This window comes from Molothrus ater, chromosome 33 (genome assembly GCF_012460135.2).
Source record: "Molothrus ater isolate BHLD 08-10-18 breed brown headed cowbird chromosome 33, BPBGC_Mater_1.1, whole genome shotgun sequence".
Lineage (NCBI taxonomy): Eukaryota > Metazoa > Chordata > Aves > Passeriformes > Icteridae > Molothrus > Molothrus ater.
Window position 1 is genome coordinate 994,588 of NC_071660.1, and position 20,628 is coordinate 1,015,215.

The window sequence follows — 20,628 nt, forward strand, 5'->3', positions numbered from 1 at the left end:
TGTCTTCCCCATGGTCATGCAGGGAGAACCACACGTCAGCCCCTGGGGTGTACCCTCTCTGTCTAGCTGGGGAATATTGGGCTCTGACTTTGGGGCTGTGACTTGCACTGGTGCCATATGGGAACTGTTGCTCCTCGCTGTGGTGGTGTTCGCAGGGGTCCCAGGATGAGGGAAGAGACGAGAATGTTGACTCCACAGAAGTCAGGCGGCTTGATTTATTATTTTATGATATATATTATATTAAAACTATACTAAAAGAATAGAAGAAAGGATTTCATCAGAAGGCTAGCTAAGAATAGAAAAAGAATGAGTAACAAAGGCTTGTGACTGACCAAGACAGTTCAGACAGCTGGACTGTGATTGGCCAGTAATTAGAAATAACCACATGAGACCAATCACAGATCCACCTGTTAATTCCACAGCAGCAGATAATTATTGTTTACATTTTGTTCCTGAGGCCTCCTGGCTTCTCAGGAGGAAAAAATCCTAGGGAAGGGATTTTTCATAAAACATGTCTGTGACACCTCACCCCTCCCTCATCTCCTTCATCTCCTCTTTGAGATTTTTAATCACAGCAGAGACATGAGCCAGCATTGGGCCATTGATCATACTCTCATCTTTCTAAGCTTGTTGGTGACAGAGCCCACTGTCTCTTGGTTGGTATCTGCATTAATCATTGCAATGAAGGTGGTGTATTGAGATGGCCCCAGATTTGCCAGGCTCCACAACATTTACCCTGTGCACCCGACCTTGTCGGGGTCATTTTCATGCTGTCCATCCCTCCCAAAGAGTACCTCCAGTACTGCTACTTCTCTCAGCTGTTGGATCCCTTCCTCAAGGGTCTTCCAGCACATTCTATGGTGGTGCTCCTGCATGCTCTCCCTGTGGACAAACCTCTCTCTGACACTCATTAAAAGCCGCTCCTAGAGGGAAAGGGACCCTGGCTCCCTTACAAAAATCTGATTGATACCTGAGTCCTGGGTTGAGGGTCCCAAATTTCTTGCCTCACCACCATCCAGTTGCACACCTGTACTTATAAGGTCCCAGACCCAAAGTAGCCAGGTTGTATAAGTCTCATATCCCCATCATACAATGTCTTTGTGCAGATTTTGGAGATTTTCGTACGTCAGGGACTCGGTGACGATCTCAACCTCTGGGTCTCCTGAGGGTTGTGAGGGCCCTCCCTTATCTGGGTGCCCTGCTTTCATCTTAGATCTCCTTGTTTCCACAGGAGCAACTGCTGCTGGCTGTGTCTGCCTTTGCAGTTCAGCTGGAACCTGGACAGTTGTAACATCTGTGGGTTCCACTGCTGCACTATTAGACTCTCCCTCTTCGAGGCAATGGGAGGGCTTCTCACGAGCTTGGGAAATGTGCTCCTTCAGCATTTGGCTCACCTCGTTTATCTCCTTCACCAGAACCCCCATCCAATCTGGATAGTTTATAGCTGAGGTGGGCTGTGGGGCAGGGTCAGGCTCTGGGGCAGCATCCCTTGTCTTTGGGGTAGGTGTCAGGGTGGTTATCCAAGTTAATCTTCTCTTATCTCTAAATGCTAAACAGAACAAGCCTTCCAGCAACACCAGCCACTGTATGATATCATTAGTATTTAGAGTGGATCTGAACCCTTCAAAAACTGGTAGAGCAGACCCAAAGAGATGGCTAAAGGGTTGGGAGAAGATTTCCCCTGGTGTCATTTCCTCACAGCAGGTGCCATTATTGAAGTAACCCCAAAAAACATACAGTTAGGGTGTGATAGCTGTGAATCCATGTGCCTGCTTTCCAGAGGAAGTTAAAAATCCATTAATTCATCCCCTTATTCACCCATAAAACAAACTGGATAACAGCCACAGTAGCCTTGGTTATAGGACCCATGTTTAGATAAGGGCCTGCAAATGGGAGAAATGTAGCCACAACCACATGCCACCCAAACCAAGGTAAGCTGGACCACATGATGACAGCTTAACAAGGTTTCTGTAGCAGCGTACAAAAATTAGATTACTCAAGAACTGTTATTTCCTTTTTATTTCTGTGCCCTCGAGCCTCACGTTAAGCACCAAAATCTGTCTTGGTTTGGAAAGACAGGAGTCTCCTAAGGAAGGCAGGAGCCTCCCCTGAAATGGAGAATGTAAACCCCCTCCTTCCAAATTGCTATAAATTTTAAACTAAGGGGCCCTCAGGCAAAAAATATGGGAGCAGGGATAACAGTTCTTTAGTAGGGAAGAAAATAAAAGGATAAAATTGCAGCAGTGTGACTGAATTGTCAGCGTCTGGCTAGCTCCAGCACTGCTAGCAGCACGAGGGGGCACTTCTCCCGAGAGCTGGCTTCGGGATAGCGCCTAAGGCAGTGCCCAGCTTGCGGCTGTAGGCACACCTTGTGCAGGACGGAGTCTAGTAAAGGCTGCAACCAGCGGAAAGAAGACGGCGGACTCCAACTGTGGCTTAATCCAGGTTTTAATGAATCCCAGAGGGACCGACAGGAGAAGACGGGGGTGGGGGGGGGGGGGGGGGCCCTGACAGCAAGTTTTAAGGGGTAGGGAGGTGCCAGGCATTGGGCCAATGGGGGTGCAGTGGGGAGTGGGGTCCAAGGGATTGACACGTGGGCAACACCAACGGGAAACATTCTGGGGAGGGGCCCCGGTTCCTCAGCCAACCATCGAACTCCCCTGCTGGAACATTCTAGCAGTAAGGATGGGGAGTGAGAGTGATTGGCAGGGTACCGGGGAGGGATCAGAAGAAAAAATACAAGGGTTTCCAGGGAAACCAGGGCGGAGTTTAGGGGATACATTGTTGGCTGAGGTGGAGCCAGGAAGACAGACAGCTCCAAAGGCGGGAAGGGAGAACTGGGGCAGAACCATTTTCAGACAGAAGGGGATTGGAATAAACCAACCTAATAACTTAACAAAACACAGTGCAACATCTCCCCCTTTTTCGTTTAAAAAAAAGAAAAATCAAGTGAAGGCTTAACACACATCTTGCGGGTCTTGACCTTCAAGTTCAGAGTCCATGTGTAAGTCTTCAGCGTCTTGTAACTCAATAGACTGTCCCTCTTCTTCGGCCAACACTTGATTAACATTAGGGGGGGACGTCAACTTAACTAAAAGTCCTTTAACTAATCTCCAAACAACCGTTGACGCAACCAAAACTGCAAGTATAACTAACAGGACTAGCAAAGCTGTCTTTAAGATTGAGCCGATCCAACCGGAGAGCCCCCAGTTTTTGAAAAGGTCCCCCAGCCAATCCGATGTGTCTTGCTTGATCTGATGGACCATGTCCTGCATTTTTTGAATGGAGGCTCTCGCGTCCTCGGCCCAGGATGATAGGTTCAAGCAGCAGAGGCCCTCGAACTCTTCGCACCGATGGTTATGTAAAAGCAACAGGAAATCAATTGTTGCCCTATTCTGGAGCGTTGCCTTCCTCGTTATTTCCTCATCTGATAGGAGGTCTGATAAGGTGGCTGATGTAAGATTGGCTTGCTTAGCAACCCAACACTCTAGGCGAGCCAATTCTCCTAGTGACTTAGCCACCGACACCCAAGGTAAAAACAAGGTGGCAGCTACAATTTTTGGCTTGGACCAATGGATAATTTCAGAGTCACACTCCGGATCGAGATCCTTAAGGTCTCTTTTGGACCGGACTGATTCCGGGGCGGCTCTTTTCACCTTCCAATCATTAATTTTGGTCAGGTTGGGTGTAAACAGCGACAGCCGACCCAAAGTACAAGGACCTCCGACCAGGTGAGAGGGGATGCCTGCCCACGCTCAGTCTCCGCAAATAAAGAAAATTCCCCGGGGTAGGGACAGCGGCTTGCTTCCCAGGGTGGAAGCAATGCGTATTTTAACGGCCGTCTCACACCACTGGGCAGCAACGTATTCGTTCTTTATTGGTTTTATATGAGTATACCTGCTGTCCCAAGGGACTGGGGAAAACCAAAACAGAAAACAAAGCGAGGCATTAGCGGAGCCGAGCAAATCCAGTTCTGGAGGTTCGGAGGTCAAAGGGGCCAGCCCTTTGATTCCGTCCCTCCAGACATTGCTGGGATTCCTACGGTGAGAAAGGGTTTGGGTCACGAATGGGACAAGGGAGGAGTTGAAAGGGGAGGGCAACTTGCCGGGAGAGAGAGGGATCCCCATGAGGCAGGTCGACATTGGGTCCTCTGCTGATGCCATACTGAGGCAAATGTGTTCTTGGCCGAGGGCATTGGCGAGAGTTCTCCAAACGTTGGCCCTTGGCTGGGGGATGATCCACAGGCTCACAGGTGGGATAACGGGCCACAGAATGATGGCCAGCAGGAACATAACTGAATGGGGAGCCATCCGGAGGGAATAACTAAAACAGCAAGAGAACAGAGTTAACAAAACAAAGCTTGAGGTTTGGTTCTGCCCTCAGAGTGGGGTGAGGCTTGAATAGGAGGGTTTCCGCTTCCTTCTCCAGCAGACCTCCTCCACCTGTGCCACACTGCCAGTTTGTCTTGACTGCTTAGGGAGGAAGGGCCTGACCCACTTTGATGGCACCCACCTTAAACCTGAGGGGGTGGATACGCAGGCATATCCCCTTCCCCAGGTGACCAGGTCGTATGGCCCTTCTGTCTTCCAGGTCTCCGGATCTTTGACTAAAACCGGAGGCCTGGCCTTTAGGTGCAGCTGCTCATGGTGACCGAAGTGCCACACACTTGGGGGATTTAAGTTATCAAATGAACAGTTCAAAAAGTTGATGGTAAAGAGTGCCTTCGACAGCCGGACGTGAGGGGACTCCACCTTCACAGCCATTTGTTGTTGTTCGAGTACCCTTTTAAGGCTCTGGTGGGTCCTCTCTACCACAGCTTGGCCTGTCGGGGAATAGGGGATGCCGGTCTTGTGCTCTACTCCCCATTGCTGCAGGAAGCTCCTTAGCTCCCTGGACTTGTACGCTGGGCCGTTATCAGTTTTGATGACCTTAGGGATGCCCAGAACAGCGAAGGCCTGCACAAGATGTTTTTTTGCATCTGCTGCCCTTTCCCCTGTGTGGGCAGAAGCATAGACAGCACCGGAGAAAGTGTCAACAGAGACGTGAACATAACTGAGCCAGCCAAAGGAGGGGACGTGAGTCACATCCATCTGCCACACTTCACAGCTAGACAAGCCTCTGGGGTTTGCCCCAGAGCTGAGGGACGGAAGCTGATGAGATTGGCATTGGGGGCATGTAGCCACAATTGCCTTGGCCTGCTCTCGCGTGAGTTGGAATTGACGAACAAGGCCAGGGGCATTCTGATGGAACAGCTGGTGGCTAATCTTTGTTTGATTGAATATGTCAGGGAGTGGGGCCATCTGGGCTGCAGCAGCAAGGGCATCAGCTTTTCGATTGCCCTCTGCAATGAACCCCGGCAGGTCAGTGTGTGATCTGACGTGCATCACAAAGAAAGGTTGCTCTCGGTGGGAGACTAAAGTAATCAACCTTGAGAGCAAATTAAACAAAGGTATGTTAGACACCTCTTGAAGGACTGCATTCTCTGCTCTGGACACTACACCTGCGACATATGAAGAATCTGTAACCAAATTGAATGGTTCAGAGAACCTCTCGAAGGCTCTGACGACAGCGTCCAACTCATACTTGTGGAGAACCCTCCACCTTAGCAACATCAGCCTCCCACTGCTGAGTTTGAGGATCCTTCCAAGTCATTACAGACTTATGGGATGCTCCGGACACGTCAGTGAAAACGGTCAGGGCTTTCAGAGGGGTTTGACTCTGAACCTTTTTTATTGATAATGTGAATTGGACGTCCTGATTAAATAATTTATGGGCCGGCCGATCAACAGCAATTTGACCGGTGTAACTGTCCAGTGCAAATTGTAGCATCTCGTTTTCCTCAAGCAGCCTCTCAAGGGTTTTCTTTTTGAATTGGCCCGATCGCAATTGAATGGGAATGTGAATGCAGTCAAAATCACAGCCTGCAAGCTCCCTGATCTGCGATCTTGCTTTGCGGACGAGTTCTGCCACCAGCTCCTGTGGCTGTGTCATTCTCTTGGACCGGTGATGACTGAGAAAAACCCACTCTATAATCAGAAGAGGGTCTCTCGAGCCTTGGTCCTTGCCCCTAACTGGTTTGTCCCATTGAAAGATCATACCATGTAAGTGTGGCAGTTTCCCCAAAACTATGAACCTGAATGGCAGACCTGGTTGATATCTGTGGGCCTGCCTGGCCGAGATGGATTCCTGGATTTTCTCCAATGCTGCCTGGGCCTCTGGGGTGAGTGACCTGGGAGAGCTGAGCTCCTCTTCCCCTTTCAACAAATTGAAAAGGGGGGCTAGGTCTTCGGTTGGAATGCCTAGCCAAGGCCTCACCCAATTTAAAGACCCAGACAGTTGATGGACATCTGCTAAGGTCTTTACCTTCGTTTTAATAGCCAATTTTTGCGGAACAATGGTCCGCTTGGTGATTTCCAAACCCAGGTACTTCCAGGGTGGCATCCGCTGAATCTTGTCCTGTTGGAGCTTGAACCCTGCAGCAATCAATGCATAGATTGTCAGGTCAAGCGCATGGGCAAGTATGTCATCGGTCGGAGCACAAACTAATATGTCATCCATATAGTGATAGATGATAACGTCCTCCACGGCTGTACGAATTGGGGACAGCAAGGAAGCCACATACCACTGGCAAATGACAGGGCTGTTCTTTGTTCCTTGTGGAAGAACACGCCAATGGTAGCGTTTCCTTGGGGCTTCACGGTTGATGGAAGGAACCGTGAAGGCAAAACGTGGTGCGTCATCAGGGTGTAAGGGAATTTGGAAGAAACAGTCCTTTATATCTACGACAGCCAGATTCCAATTTTGTGGGAGCATCGCTGAGAACGGCATCCCTGGTTGGAGAGATCCCATGTCTTCAATGATGTTGTTAATTTTGCGGAGGTCGTGAAGGAGCCGCCACTTGTCTTTATTAGTTTTTTTATCACAAACACTGGGGAGTTCCAAGCTGACATGGACTCCACCAGGTTTCCTTTAAGTAACTGCTCCTGGACGAGCTCATTGAGCGCTTTCAATTTTTGTTTGTTGAGCGGCCACTGTTCTACCCATACTGGTTCATTTGATTTCCAATTCAGTTTCTGGGTAGAGTGCTCTTCAGTGGCCACTGCCCGAAAAATCTGGGGAGCCGTCAGGAGATCAATTCTGGCTCCCCATTGGGCGAGGAGACCTTTCCCCCACAGGGGTTCCGTGTAGTCTAAAATGAATGGGCGTACTGACGCCAATTGCCCATCCGGACCCCGAATTTGGACGACGCTCTTGGATTGTCGGGCCAATTGCATACCCCCAACACCTTGTACACGCCCAGCCATGTCCTGCAGTTCCCAATGTGACGGCCATTCCCGAGAGGGAATGATTGTCAGATCTGCCCCTGTGTCCAGGAGACCTCTGATTGATCTGTGGTCCCCTCCCCTCGAGAGCTGGCAAGTAATTCGGGGCTTTTCTCTCCCCAAGACTTGAGCCCAGGCTACTGTTGGAGGGGTGTTCTGTTGAGATGGTGAAAGTAGCTCTGGACTCAGCTTCAGCTCTGGCACTGGGATGGCTTGTGCCACCACTTGGCCTTTGGGGAGGAAGAGGGGAGGGCGGACACAGTACAGCCCCATCGAGAACTTCCCTGGGTCAGCTGTCAACAAGCCCGGGATGACATTGATCTCGAGTGGAGTGAATTTTGTGTCTCTGACAACGACATACCCACAACGTCCGAGCCGTCTCCACTGGCCGGGGCACTCTGGGCACACGGTCACCAGCTGGAAATCAGTTTCTTAGATGCAGAGGTCAAGTCAGCTGCAACCTATAGGGAGCAGATTTAGATGTTGTGGTCAGAATAGGCTGTGGCTCAAGACAGGCTAAACAGGTCAAGTCTGGTGAGAAAATAGCATTGGGCACAGGCGGTTCTCCCCCTTTCCCCTCCCCGCAAGATGTTATTGAACCCGCCTTATTTTTATCGTAGCGCAGGGGGGGACTGCGCTCAGTCTTTAGTTTTTTTGTGGGGGATTCCCCCTCTGTGATTTCCCCCTTTTAAAATCCATGAACTCCCGCCTTAGGGGGCAGTCTGGCATCCAGTGCCCCAGCTTGCTGCACAGGTGGCACGGAGAGACTGCCTTCCCATGTGGTCCCGGGGCAGATCGGGGTGTTGGGTGGTCGTTGACAGGAGTGGCGTCTACTAAGGAATCATCCAGGGTATCAGCAGCAGCAGCTGTTCGACAGGGTGGCATGCGGGCCCTCTGGTCCGGGTCTTCTGCTGTTATGGCGACCCGGTGCACGCAGACTTCAATCATTTGCTGCAGGGTTGGCGGAGGATCTGGTGGGAGGCTAAGGATAGCCTCCTTGCAAGCAGGATTGGCGTTAGTATGGGCCACCTCCTTTAAGAGCTCCGCTCTGGTTCCCTCGCTTTTCACCTGCAACTCAATAGATTTGCGAAGCCTTTCCACAAATACAATGAACATCTGCACATTGCTTAATTATTGAGTAGGAAATGGGGGGTGCAGTTGATGGTAATCTCAGGAAGGCTCTTTCTGCCGCCTTAACTGCTTTCCCGCAATGCCTCAGGAGGGATGACCCTCGCCTGAGTGTGCCCGTCTGCCCAATTCCCCACGCCACAGATAAGATCAATTGAAATCATCTCCCCATTTGAGTCAAGCCCAGTGCGGGGATTTTCCCACAATGATGGTAGCACCTCTACCACTTCCCTTCTCCATATTGTCTCCCATAAAGATAATTCAGTTGGGTTCAGAAGACAGGAGAAAAGGGTTCGGAGATCACTAGGGGTGACCTCCGGCCCTGCTATTGTGGCCTTCAGGATCCCCCGGAAGTACTCACTCTCCCGGGAGAAATCCTTTTGGGCCTTACAGAGCTCTTTAATCTGATGGTGTGGGAAGGGAGTCCACTGAGCCACCACTCCTCTCTCCCCTCCTGGATGGTAAGTAACTGGAGCTGCTGATGGAATAGGAGCAGGCTCTGGCTCAGGGGTTCCCACCCCTCTCCCCCTGGACGCCGAAGCGTGGGAACCAGAAGGGGGAGCGTGGGAACCGGAAGGGAGAGAGGAGGGGGAGTGGCTGAAGGACTGGGCGGAGGACTGGGCAAGCTGGGCGGGAAACACAGATGTCAAAGTTCCCGCCCCAAGGGAGGAGTCAGGGGGCGGGGTTAAGTAAGAGGGAGGAGGGGTGGGAGGTACCGACAAGGGAGGAGGGGCAGAGGGAAGCTGGGAGGGGTTGAGGGACAGGAGGGGGTTCTGGGAGAAAGAAGGAGAAAAGGCGGGAAAGACCTTGTGGCCCACTCCATCTTGGGCTCCACAGGAGCCATCTTGTGGAGGGAGCTGAGACTGAACAGAGGAGTTTTTAACAGGGATTTTTTGAACTGGGGTTTTAACAGGGGTTTTTTGAACAGGGGTTTTAACAGGGGTTTTTTGAACTGGGGTAGCAGGGGAGTGGGAAGAACCCCGAGAAGTCTGGCCAGGACTCCTCGGGCAGGGGGATTGGGAGCCTTGAGAGCAGCCAGGGGAATGGTGGCCACCCTGCGCCATGCTGGGGCGAGCTGCTCCTCTCAAGATCCCAGCTTTAGGAAGAGCAGGGGAGGAAGGAGGGTTAGGGGTGGAAGGGCAGGGAGAACAAGGGGACAAAGTAGAACTCGTGGAACCTTTTCCCAATTTCGAAGATCTTAACACTAGCCTGATTTGGAATACCCAATAATTGATCTCAGCTAGAGAGCAATCCCCGGATTTAATTTCCTTTTGTAATTTGCTGTAAACTGCGTCCCAAAAGCGGGAGTCACAAAACTGCTCCGGGGAAGCGTCAGGAAATTGGGAAAATATCCACTTCACTAACTTTTTTAATACTTTTTTATGAACAACAAAACCCCTCCCAGAAAGGATCCCCACAACTTGGACAGAAGCTGTCTTCTGTGCCGCAGACAACTGTGCACCCATGGTGAAAGATGTTAAAATCTGCGGCTCGCAGTGCACACCACCCGGGAAGAATGAGTAAAGAAAACAAGAAAGAGCCCCCCACCGGTCCCTGCCGAGAAAGAGCTGCGCAGCGAGAAAAGGAGAGAGAGTCCACTTGGGGACAAATTAGTTAGAAAGACAGGGAAAAGAGAGAAATGCTCACCAATCCTGGCGAGGGCTAAAAGAAATCCAAGGGTGGTGATTTCCGCTGCAGGGACGACTCCTCGGGCGCAAGGAGCTGCCGTCCCCAGTCCCCTGGAGCACCACCCACCAAAAAGGGGTCTGCTCCCACAGGGGTAGTCTGGCGGCCAGTGGAATTAAAAATCCTGTCCGCAGGGTCCAGCGATGTCCTCGGAGCCCCACGTTGGGCGCCAAGAACTGCAGCAGTGCGACTCAATTGTCAGCGTCTGGCTAGCTCCAGCACTGCTAGCAGCACGAGGGGGCACTTCTCCCGAGAGCTGGCTTCGGGATAGCGCCTAAGGCAGTGCCCAGCTTGCGGCTGTAGGCACACCTTGTGCAGGACGGAGTGTAGTAAAGGCTGCAACCAGCGGAAAGAAGACGGCGGACTCCAACTGTGGCTTAATCCAGGTTTTAATGAATCCCGGAGGGACTGACAGGAGAAGATGGGGGGGGGGGGGGGGGCTGACAGCAAGTTTTAAGGGGTAGGGAGGTGCCAGGCATTGGGCCAATGGGGGTGCAGTGGGGAGTGGGGTCCAAGGGATTGACACGTGGGCAACACCAACGGGAAACATTCTGGGGAGGGGCCCCGGTTCCTCAGCCAACCATCGAACTCCCCTGCTGGAATATTCTAGCAGTAAGGGTGGGGAGTGAGAGTGATTGGCGGGGCACTGGGGAGGGATCAGAAGAAAAAATACAAGGGTTTCCAGGGAAACCAGGGCGGAGTTTAGGGGATACATTGTTGGCTGAGGTGGAGCCAGGAAGACAGACAGCTCCAAAGGCGGGAAGGGAGAACTGGGGCAGAACCATTTTCAGACAGAAGGGGATTGGAACAAACCAACCTAATAACTTAACAAAACACACTGCAACATAAAATAAACAATGCAGTAAACTAAAACAACACTGACAGAGTCAGAACACAACCTGACACCCTGTGGGTCAGGGTATTGGTACCAGTCCAGTTGGAATCGTGGCTGCAGCCCTCCTAGAGTGTCAGGTGGGTTCTGTTGGAGCAGGGATCCTGTAGAAGCGTGTAGTCTTCCTCTGAAGATCTAGGGGAAGAGAGCAGCTGTTTCCTCTGGGAAATCCAGTGGAGAAAGCCATGCTGGTGTTCCAGAAACTCAAGATTATATCCAGGTAGGAATGCTTGGCTCTCCCCTCTGGGTGGAGCATCTCACACTGGGATGCTGTAGTTCTTATCAGTTGTGCAGTGACATTCAATAGCCTGTTATCAACGGATGTCTCCCCAGTTGTGGAAGAGATAAGGAAAACTGCCTACTTAACAGAAGACAACTGCCATACAGGTGGCAAATAGAATACAATTTGCTTGACAATCCAGGACATTGCCCCAGGCAGAATTTATTGCCCCAAGCAGGATAATTTCACACCAGAATTGAAGCATTGTGAATATTTGTGGTTATTGGCTTTAAAACACTGGGACATGGAAAAGGGGAAATGGATCTGTTACCAAGAGCTGCGAGGTGGGTGGGAGCAGTGGGATGAGCTCTGCTGGCAGCTCTCAGCTTTCCCAGGAAGAGGGAAGGGGCCGGATCCAGTCCCATGGGTCCCTCAGGTAGTGATTACTACCAGATGAGAGAGGGTCACAGTGTCACCCTGTCCCTGTCCCCATTCCACAGGATGGACCTGGCTGGAGCCCCTTGGGAGAGGGAGCTGCTCCAGAATCCTACCTGACCCCACCCCAATCCTGCTCCATCCATCTATCCCACCTGATCCTGCCCCAGTCCTGTCCCAGTCCTGCTCCATCGATCCCACCTGATCCAGCTCCATCCATTCTACCCAATCCTGCACTGGAATCCCTCCCTGATCCCACTCCATCACTCCTGCCCCAATCCTGCTCCATCCATCCCTTCTGATACTGCTCCAGAATCCAGCTCCAATCCCACTTTACAATTCCACCTGATCCCACTCTAGACCCCTGCCCTGATCCAAAATCCCTCCCCAATCCCAGTCTGTCCATCCTGCCCCAATCTCCCTCTGGAATCCCACCCTGATCCCATGCTGTATCTGCAGTGGAGCCATTCATTCCCATGTCTTTTCCTGCAGAGAGAGAAGATCCATGAGATTCCAGCACGGATCACACACTGGGATTAACCCCAGGATCCATCCTGGGATCCGCACAGAGGGGATCCAGAGCTGGATCCGCCATTGGAACTCACCGGCTGCCTGGTTGTATCCATTCCTGTCCCTCCTCCCTGTGGAAACAAAGTGGGATCAGCATCAGTGGCACAGGATTCCCAGAACGGTGCTGGGTGGATCCGTGTCCCTTCCCGACCCCCATCCCGTGTGTTACCGGATTGGAGCTTCCAGACGCCGAATCTGATGAGGACAACGATGAGGATGAGGATGGCAGCGATGACAGACACAACGACCATCACGGAGAGATGGGATAGTGAGGAGGGGGAGGGGAATCCCCATTTAGGAATTCCAAATTCCCAATCCCCACATTCCCAGCCTCACCCCAAGCGAAGATCCTGGGCGCTGGCATTCCGGGATGCTCCACCCTGCACCGGTACTGCTCCCGCTCCTCCGGCAGCGCCTCGATCCTGGCCCAGGTGTGGAAGGTGCTGTCGCTGTTGGGAATGATCCCGCCCCACTCCGTCTCCTGATCCAAGGTTTCACCCCCCTTCATCCAGCTGACTGCGATTGTGTTGGGGTAGAATCCGTACACGTGGCAGGACAGGATCAGCGTCCCGTGTTCCTCTCTTCCGGACACGTGGACATCAGGGGACTCTGGAATGGAATAATGGTGAGGGACATCCATGGAATGGTGAGGGACATCCCATTGCAACGGGACTGGGGTGAGTTCTACCTATGGAATTCCCACTGGAATAGCATGAGAGTGACATCTGCCCATGGAATTCCCAGTGGAATGGGATCGGGGTGAGATCTGACCATGGAATTCACACTGCAATGGGATTGGGATGAGATCTGACCATAGAATTCCCACTGGAAATACTGTGTTCCCAAGTCCTCCATTCCCAAATCCCTCACAGGAATTCTGCTCCCACCTTTGTACTCCAGCTCCTTCTGCCCATATCTGATGTGCCTCTGGAGCCATTTTGGGCAGATGTGGTTCAGATAATTTGTCCACATCTCAACCCCGTTCAATTCCTGTTCCCAGCGTCTCCTGGTGATCTCAGCAGCGCCGTCGGCCGGCACGAATCTCCTGAATCCCAGGTCAAAGGAGATATGATCCCACCCATCGTAGCCAATCTGGTGGGATCCACGGACACTCCCATTGGACAGGAAGTCACAGCCATAAACTGTCAACCTTGTGTGGAGACCTCAACCTTGTGTGGAGACCTGGGGGGATTGTACCCACAGAGACCCCTGGAATTGTGTCCCAGCCCCACAGAGCCCCATTCCAGCCCTTTGGAGCCGCAGAGTCTGATGGAGACCCACAGAGCCTCATCCCAGCCCCTTGGAGCCCCATGGATCCACATCCCAACCCCATGGAAGTCAACCCAACAGATCCCATCCCAGCCTCACAGATCCCAGCCCCATGGATCCAATCCCAGCCCCATGGATCACAAGATATTCCATCCCAGTCTAATGGATCCCCATTGCAGCCCCTTGGAGCCCTATGAATCCACATCTGACACCTATAGATCCCATCCCAGCCCCATGGATGCTCACCCCAAACCTACAGACCCCACTCCAGCCCCACAGATCCCATCCCAGCCCCACAGATCCCCATCCTAACCCCACGGATCCCCATCTCAGCCCTACAGTTCTTATCCTAGCCCCACAGATCCCATCCCAGCTCTACAGTTCCCATTCCAGCCCCATAGATCCCATTCCAGCCCTATGGATCACAAGCTATCCTATCCCAGTCTAATGGATCTCCATTTTCAGCCCCTTGGAGCCCTGTGAATCCACATCCAAGATCTACAGATCCCATCCCAGCCCCATAGATCTGTACCCAAGTCCCACAGATCCCATTCCAGCCCCACAGATCCCATCCCAGCCCCATGGATTCATATCCCAGCCCCATGGATCCCATCCCAGCTCAACAGATCCCATCCCAGCCCCATGGATCCATATCCCAACCCATGGATCACAAAATATCCCATCCCAGCTTAATGGATCCCCACTTCAGTCCCTTGGAGTCCTGTGAATCCACATTGGGGATCTACAGTTCCCATCCCAGCCCCATGAATCCACATCCCACCCCCATGGATTCCAACCCAAGTGCACAGATCCCATCCCAGCTCCATGAATGACAAGCTATCCCATCCCAGTCTAATGGATCCCCATCTCAGCCCCATCGATCCCCATCTCAGCCCTACAGTTCCCATTCCAGCCCCACAGATCCCATCCCAACGCCATGGATCCCAACCCAGCCCCATGGATTTCATCCCAGCCCCATGGATCCATATCCCAACCCATGGATCACAAAATATCCCATTCCAACCTAATGGATCCCCATTTCAGCCACTTAGAGCCCTGTGAATCCACATCTGAGACCTATAGATCCCATTCCAGCCCCATGGATCCAATCCCCAGCCCTACAGTTCCCATTCAAGCCCCACAGATCCCATCCCAGCCCCATGGATCCCAGCCCTACAGATCCCATTCCAGCCCTATGGATCCCCGTTCCAGTCCCACAGCTCCCCTCACTCATCGCCGCTCTGGTTGTACCGCTCACGCAGTATCTTCAGGTTCCTGACATCACTGTGCTGGTTCCTCACATTGATCTGGGTCCCCATATCCAATATTCTGGCTTGACTCCATCCTTTATCCACTGCATCAGCGGCACTTTCCGGCCCCGCTCGCTGTCGTAGTGCACGAAGGGGATCCCATCCAGGTACCCAATGGACATGAACTGGGGGATCCCCGGGCTGGGCTCTGACACCACCACGTGCAGGTAACGCAGGGAGTGGAGAACTGGGGGGACACGGAGATTTGGGGGGATTGAGGAGATCATGGATCAATGAAAGGGGAACTGGGAGAGCTGGGAAGGGGTTTGGGGATCCTAGGGCCAAGGAAAGGGTGTGCAGGGTGGGAGAGGTGGGATGGACAGGAAAGGGCCTGCAGGGGGTCCTGGTGTCTAGGAATGGGGGCTCAGGGGGTTCCAGGGTTATGGAAAGGGGGAGAGGAGGTACAGGGACTGGGAAAGTGGCATGGGGGTTCCAGGGGATGCATATGCCCAGGAAAGGGGATCCAGGGGTCCCCAGTGCCAAGGAATGAGGGGTCACAGGGTGGGGAGACCTGGGAATAGAAATCTGGGGGTCCTTGATGCAGAGAAATGGGGGGGGGGGGGGGGCTGGGGACTGAGAAAAGAAGGAATGGAAGTCCAGGGGTCTCAGGATCAAGGAAAAGAGGGGTCTGGGGACTGGGGAAGGCAGGATGGATGGGAAAGGGGTTGCAGGGGGGAACTGGTACTGGATAAGGGGGTGCAGGGGGGTCCCAGTGCCCAGAACTGAAAATTCAGGGGGGTCCTGGGGCCCAGAATCCCCCCAGGGACCCTCCTGGACATCCTGAGACACCTCCCCCCGCAGGACGAGCAGGTCCCGGTGCCGGGGAAGAGGGTACAGGGGGGTCTCGGTGCCCGGACATGGGCGCCCAGGAATGGGGGCTCAGTGGATTCTGATGCCTGGGAATGGCGGTTCGGGAGGGTTTTCCTGTCCAGGAATGGGGTTCAGGGGCTGGCGAAGGGGGTTGAGAGGGGTCAGTAGACTCAAAATTGGGGTACAGGGGGGTTCCCCTGCCCAGGAATGGAAGTCTAGGGCGTTCCCGGTGGCCGGAAATGGAACTTCAGGAGTTTCCCCGTTTCGGGGTTCCCACTCACCTTTGGTCGCGCCCCCCGGGTCCCCCAGGAGCCCCAAGAGCAGCCCCAGAGCCAGCGCTGGAGCCATGGCGCTGCTCCGCTGCGGCCCCGCCCACAGCCCTGGCCCCGCCCCAAGGAAAAGCGGGGGCTGGGGTGTCTGAGATGGGGAGGGCCAGGAAAGGGGGTGCAGGGGGGCTTTGGTGCCGGATAAGGGGGTGCAGGGGGGTCCCTGTGCCTGAGAATGGAGGGTTTGGGACGGTTCCAGTCCTGGATATGGGGGTGCACGGGGGTCCTGGTGCAGCAGAATGGGGGGTCAAGGACTCCCAGTGCTGTATAAGGGGATGCAGTGGGGTCCCGGTGCCCAGAAATGGGGGTTCGTGGGGGTTTCCATGCCCGGGATTTGGGGTTCAGGGGGTTCCAGGCTCCAGATAAGGGGGTGCAGGGGTTATCGGGGCTGGGGAAGGGGGTACAGGGAGGCTCCCAGTGCCCCGAAATTAGCGTTCAAGGCGGTCTCTGTGCCCAGGAAGGGGGGTTCGCCCGGAAATGGAAGTTCGGGGGTCCCCGTGCCCAGGAATTGCGGTTCAGGGGGGTCCCGGTGCCGGGGCAGTCCCCGGTCCCCGGGCGGGTCCCGGTGCCGCAGCTTGGGAGACGCGAAAGTGACCGGGGCAGCGCGGGGAGGGAGAGGGGACAGAGCAAACCCTGGGAATTCCCCTGAACCCCCCCGGGACCTGCCAGGACATCCCCGCAGGACGCGCAGGGGATGGAGAACTGGGGGCACGCAGAGATTGGGCGGTCTGGGGGCGTCCGAGAGCCGGGAAGCAGAACCGGGAGAGGCGGGAAGGGTCCAAGGTTCCAGGAAGGGACTGTGAGAGGCGGGCTGGGGGATCCAGGGGGTCCCTGTGCCCACCAAAGGGGGTCCAGGAGTCTCCAGTGTTGAGGGAAGTGGGGTCTGGGAGCTGGGAAAGGCAGAAAAGGGGGTTCAGGGGGTCCCTGGGTCACGGAAAGGGGGCTCTGGGGCTGGGAGAGGCGGGCGGATGCCGGGGACGCAGCTTGGGTGTGTCACGATCCGTCCTTATGAATGGGTTTCGTGATGGTTCGTGGATTGATCTCAGGGTGCAAAAGAACTGACATGGTACAAGGGGGTTTGCAGTGACAATCAAAACAAATGCACCTTTATTGAAATAACCACAGCAAAAATGCCTTGGGAAGGAATCAGGGAAAAAAGGAAAAAATAAGGGAAAAGAGGGAGGAAAAAGAATGGGTATATAGCTACCAAACGTCAAACTGCCAAGTCCCTCCATGTCCAGCCCGTGGAGTTCACCAGGCCGCGTCCAGGGAGATCTCAGAGGCGCAGTTCATCTGGACCCCAATTACACTCTTTTTTGATGGGGGAAGGGGGGATGGATTTTGCAACCAAATCAAAGGTAGTTTACTGTATCTTCAGGGGGAAAGAATGGTGTTTGGAAAGGGGTAAACACAGTCCATGTTTGGCAGTAGGTGAGAGCCATTGTTTTCGTGGTTGACTGCCTGCACCTGCAACATCCATCTTGCTTTGGGCAGCTTTCCTTCCCCCGCCACTGCACACCTCTCCCGGGTTGGGGGTTTCCGTCCCAGTCTCTGGAAGAAGGTGAGAGGGGGCCTTCGCACATAGGGATTTCATGTCTCGGTCTCTTGATGAAGAGGCTTCTTACATCTCGGTTTGTCTGTCATGGTGGTTATGAACGAGCGAGAGGCATCTTCTTTGGGGGGAACCACCCTAAAGCCTAGGAGAAGTTCAGCCAGGCCGAGAGGCGGGGAGAATTCCAGAGCTATTGTGCAAAAGGGCAAAATGCCCTTTGAGCTCAGGGTAGCATATAGCAAATGCACCTGTGAAAACAATAATTGAGCAACAGTCTCAGGTCTCAGGATAGGACTTTCCCCTGCAGGATCAGAAACTTCAGACAGGAGGGTGTCGGGTTCGGCTGTCTGTCTCTGCCCCGACACGGGTAGAGTGGTTCTTGGGTGGCACGCGTTCCAAAGGACAAGTCTGGACTCTTCAGCTTTTCAATCTTCAGATTGTTTATTGTTTCTTATCTACAAAATTTTCTGTCTGCCCAACAGAGGTCTGATCTGCAAGGCAGCCAAGGGCACTCTCTGACCACTCACGGGGCGGTCATGTCTTTTTATACTAAAATCTACGTACATAATATTTACCTTTATTTTCTAATACTTTTCACTCATGTTAGCAAGTGCACTTTCACCATAAACTAATCCCCAAGTGCCAACATCACCACAGGAGATGGAGGACAAGAAGAAGAAAGAAGAAGGACGAGACACGCCCTGATCCCTCCATCTTGTATCCATAACCCCCCTGTACCAAAAACTTTAAAGTCTATATTTCACCCTCTAAATGTGTCCCTTTTACACCCTTCACTCTAAAGTGATTCTCATGTCCTCAAATTCTTGTCACTTCTGTGGATGGATCAAAATCAAGCCACCAAACACTCTTGGCAACATTCCAGGATTTTCGAGACCCCCAAGGGTTCTCCTGGCATCTCTGGACATCGGGAACGATGTGCTGAGATCCCACAGGAGGGGTCTTTTTTTCAGTGCCCCCCTGCAATGACGATCGTGAGACAGATGAGGGATATTTCAGACAGACTCTCACACGACCCCATGACTCACAATTGTCTTGAGGGATCTTTATCAGCAGCACTCTGGAGTATCATTGATGAGTCTTCAGGACTGGCTGTACGTTGGTAGTATAACCCGGAAAAATAGGGACAGTATGACAGAGAGAAGAAAGAGAGAGAGAGAGAGAAAAAGGAGGAAAAGAAAGGATAGGAAAAAGAGGGGGGAAAGGGAGACAATAAACAAACATAATTAATATTGATTATAACAGTATTATTTTCATAACAATTTTCAAAATGCTTAATTGTTGCAGTGTGATGTAATACTCTGTTTCAGCTATCCCAGTTCCTCCCTCAGGTGTGCCAACAACCTCTCCCTTCCCCTCCCCCTTGCCCCCTTGCTAAGTGCTGTCCGTCAAGCTTAACATTCCAGCAAGGGCATCATCTGATTGGCAAAGTTCAAAAGATGCTTCTCAGCCCTGGCAACATTGGGCTATCCAGGTGTCACTTGTCCCCTGAGACTTCCCCCCTCCCACCTGGTTGGTGCCATACCTACCCCTTCCCTCCCCCTCTCCCCGGGCTTAAAATACACAGCGACCACGTGGTTCTGAGTTCTGTTGGAGCTGTTGCAACATTCAGAGGTCTGTGACTTAGGAATAAAGCTCTGGATCAAAACCTCCAGCAGGACTCATCTCCTTTTACCTTCACCATCGCCTAAAGTCTTTCCACTGGAGGTAAACCTGAGTTCCTGCTTGCCTGGACTTGTCCCAAGCGCCAGCTTCAATACCCAGCTAGCCAGGGGTGTCTCTGGGGTGAGACCACCACAGCTGCCACCTTTGGTCCAGCAGCAAGGCCAGATGGCCCCAGGCACGTTCCATCCGGCAATATTGGGAATTAACTCTAATAGTTAATTAATTAAAATAGTATTATTTTTGTAACAATTTTCAAATGGTTGAAACAAATAACAAATAATCAAAAGCAAAACAATAAACAAATCATAATATAAGCATTAACTTTAAAATTATTTTCTAAAACAATTCAGTAAAAATTGAAAGTAATTCTCACAAAATCATAAATGGGAATCAAGGATTGCTTTAAAATGCAAATGCTTAATTCGTAATTGCCTTGTGTCAATTGACTTGGGGATGTCCACAGTGTAGAGGACATCAGCCAAGTTGTGTCATTGACTATAGACATCAATCTTGTCAGCCGTTTCATCATCCTCCAATTCATAACGAATGGGACTGATGACAAGATAAAACCAAGCACAATTAGAATCAAAAGGGTAACGATGGGTTGACACACACTGTTCAGGACACTCGTGGCAGTAGGTGACCACCCAAAGAGGGTATCCCACCACCTGTGCTCGGCATCTTTCTTTACCCTCTCCATAACACGGTGTATCTGTCTCACATTATGATGAACAGTCACCAGGTCTTCTGTCCGTTTTTCTTTATCTTTTTGAGGATTTCTACCAAGGCTTGATGGAGCAGCACTTGACTTACCAAAGTGAGGTTCATCCTGATAGGAGTAGGCATCAGTTTGTGAATCAGTGTGTAGTTGGATTGCAATAGGTAGTGAGAGGTAACTGGAGCTTCATAAAAGAAATCACATCCTGTAATCTTGGTAAAGTTACAAGCACAAACATTTGAATAATTTTTAGTATCTACTACAATATTCTCTATGAATACAAAATCACAAGCAGTTCTGAAGCATGCACACCTGTTGCCTATATATACAAGGACTGTTTCAGAAGCCTCATTAGGATGAATTTCAAAATGACAGATATTTTGCTCTGTGTCTGAAAAAATGTCTTGACCTATGATTGCATTGCTTTCACAGATGAGCCCTTGTTGTTCTCGGACAAGACAAGATTCTAAATTAACAGTTTTCCATTTCTCACCCATTTGACGGGCCCATTCCCAATGCTCATAAGGATAGAGAACAGCTCCATCATCATTCAGCCCTAATGCAATCATAGGAAATATCAAATGCACTGAGGCATTACGTATGGTTAACACAAAAGCCATGGCTGTGTTTGTAATGGGATTGTAAGTTAAATTCACTAAGTTCCACCAGGATTGGAATTCTCTTTCAAAATAGTGGCACTGTCCCAA

General features: G+C 52.0%; 1 pseudogene; it reads right to left on the minus strand.

Moving 5' to 3' along the window:
- Positions 1 to 2,257: 2,257 nt before the first annotated feature.
- On the minus strand, positions 2,258 to 16,002 carry LOC118700780 (class I histocompatibility antigen, F10 alpha chain-like; annotated as a pseudogene).
- Positions 16,003 to 20,628: the final 4,626 nt, after the last annotated feature.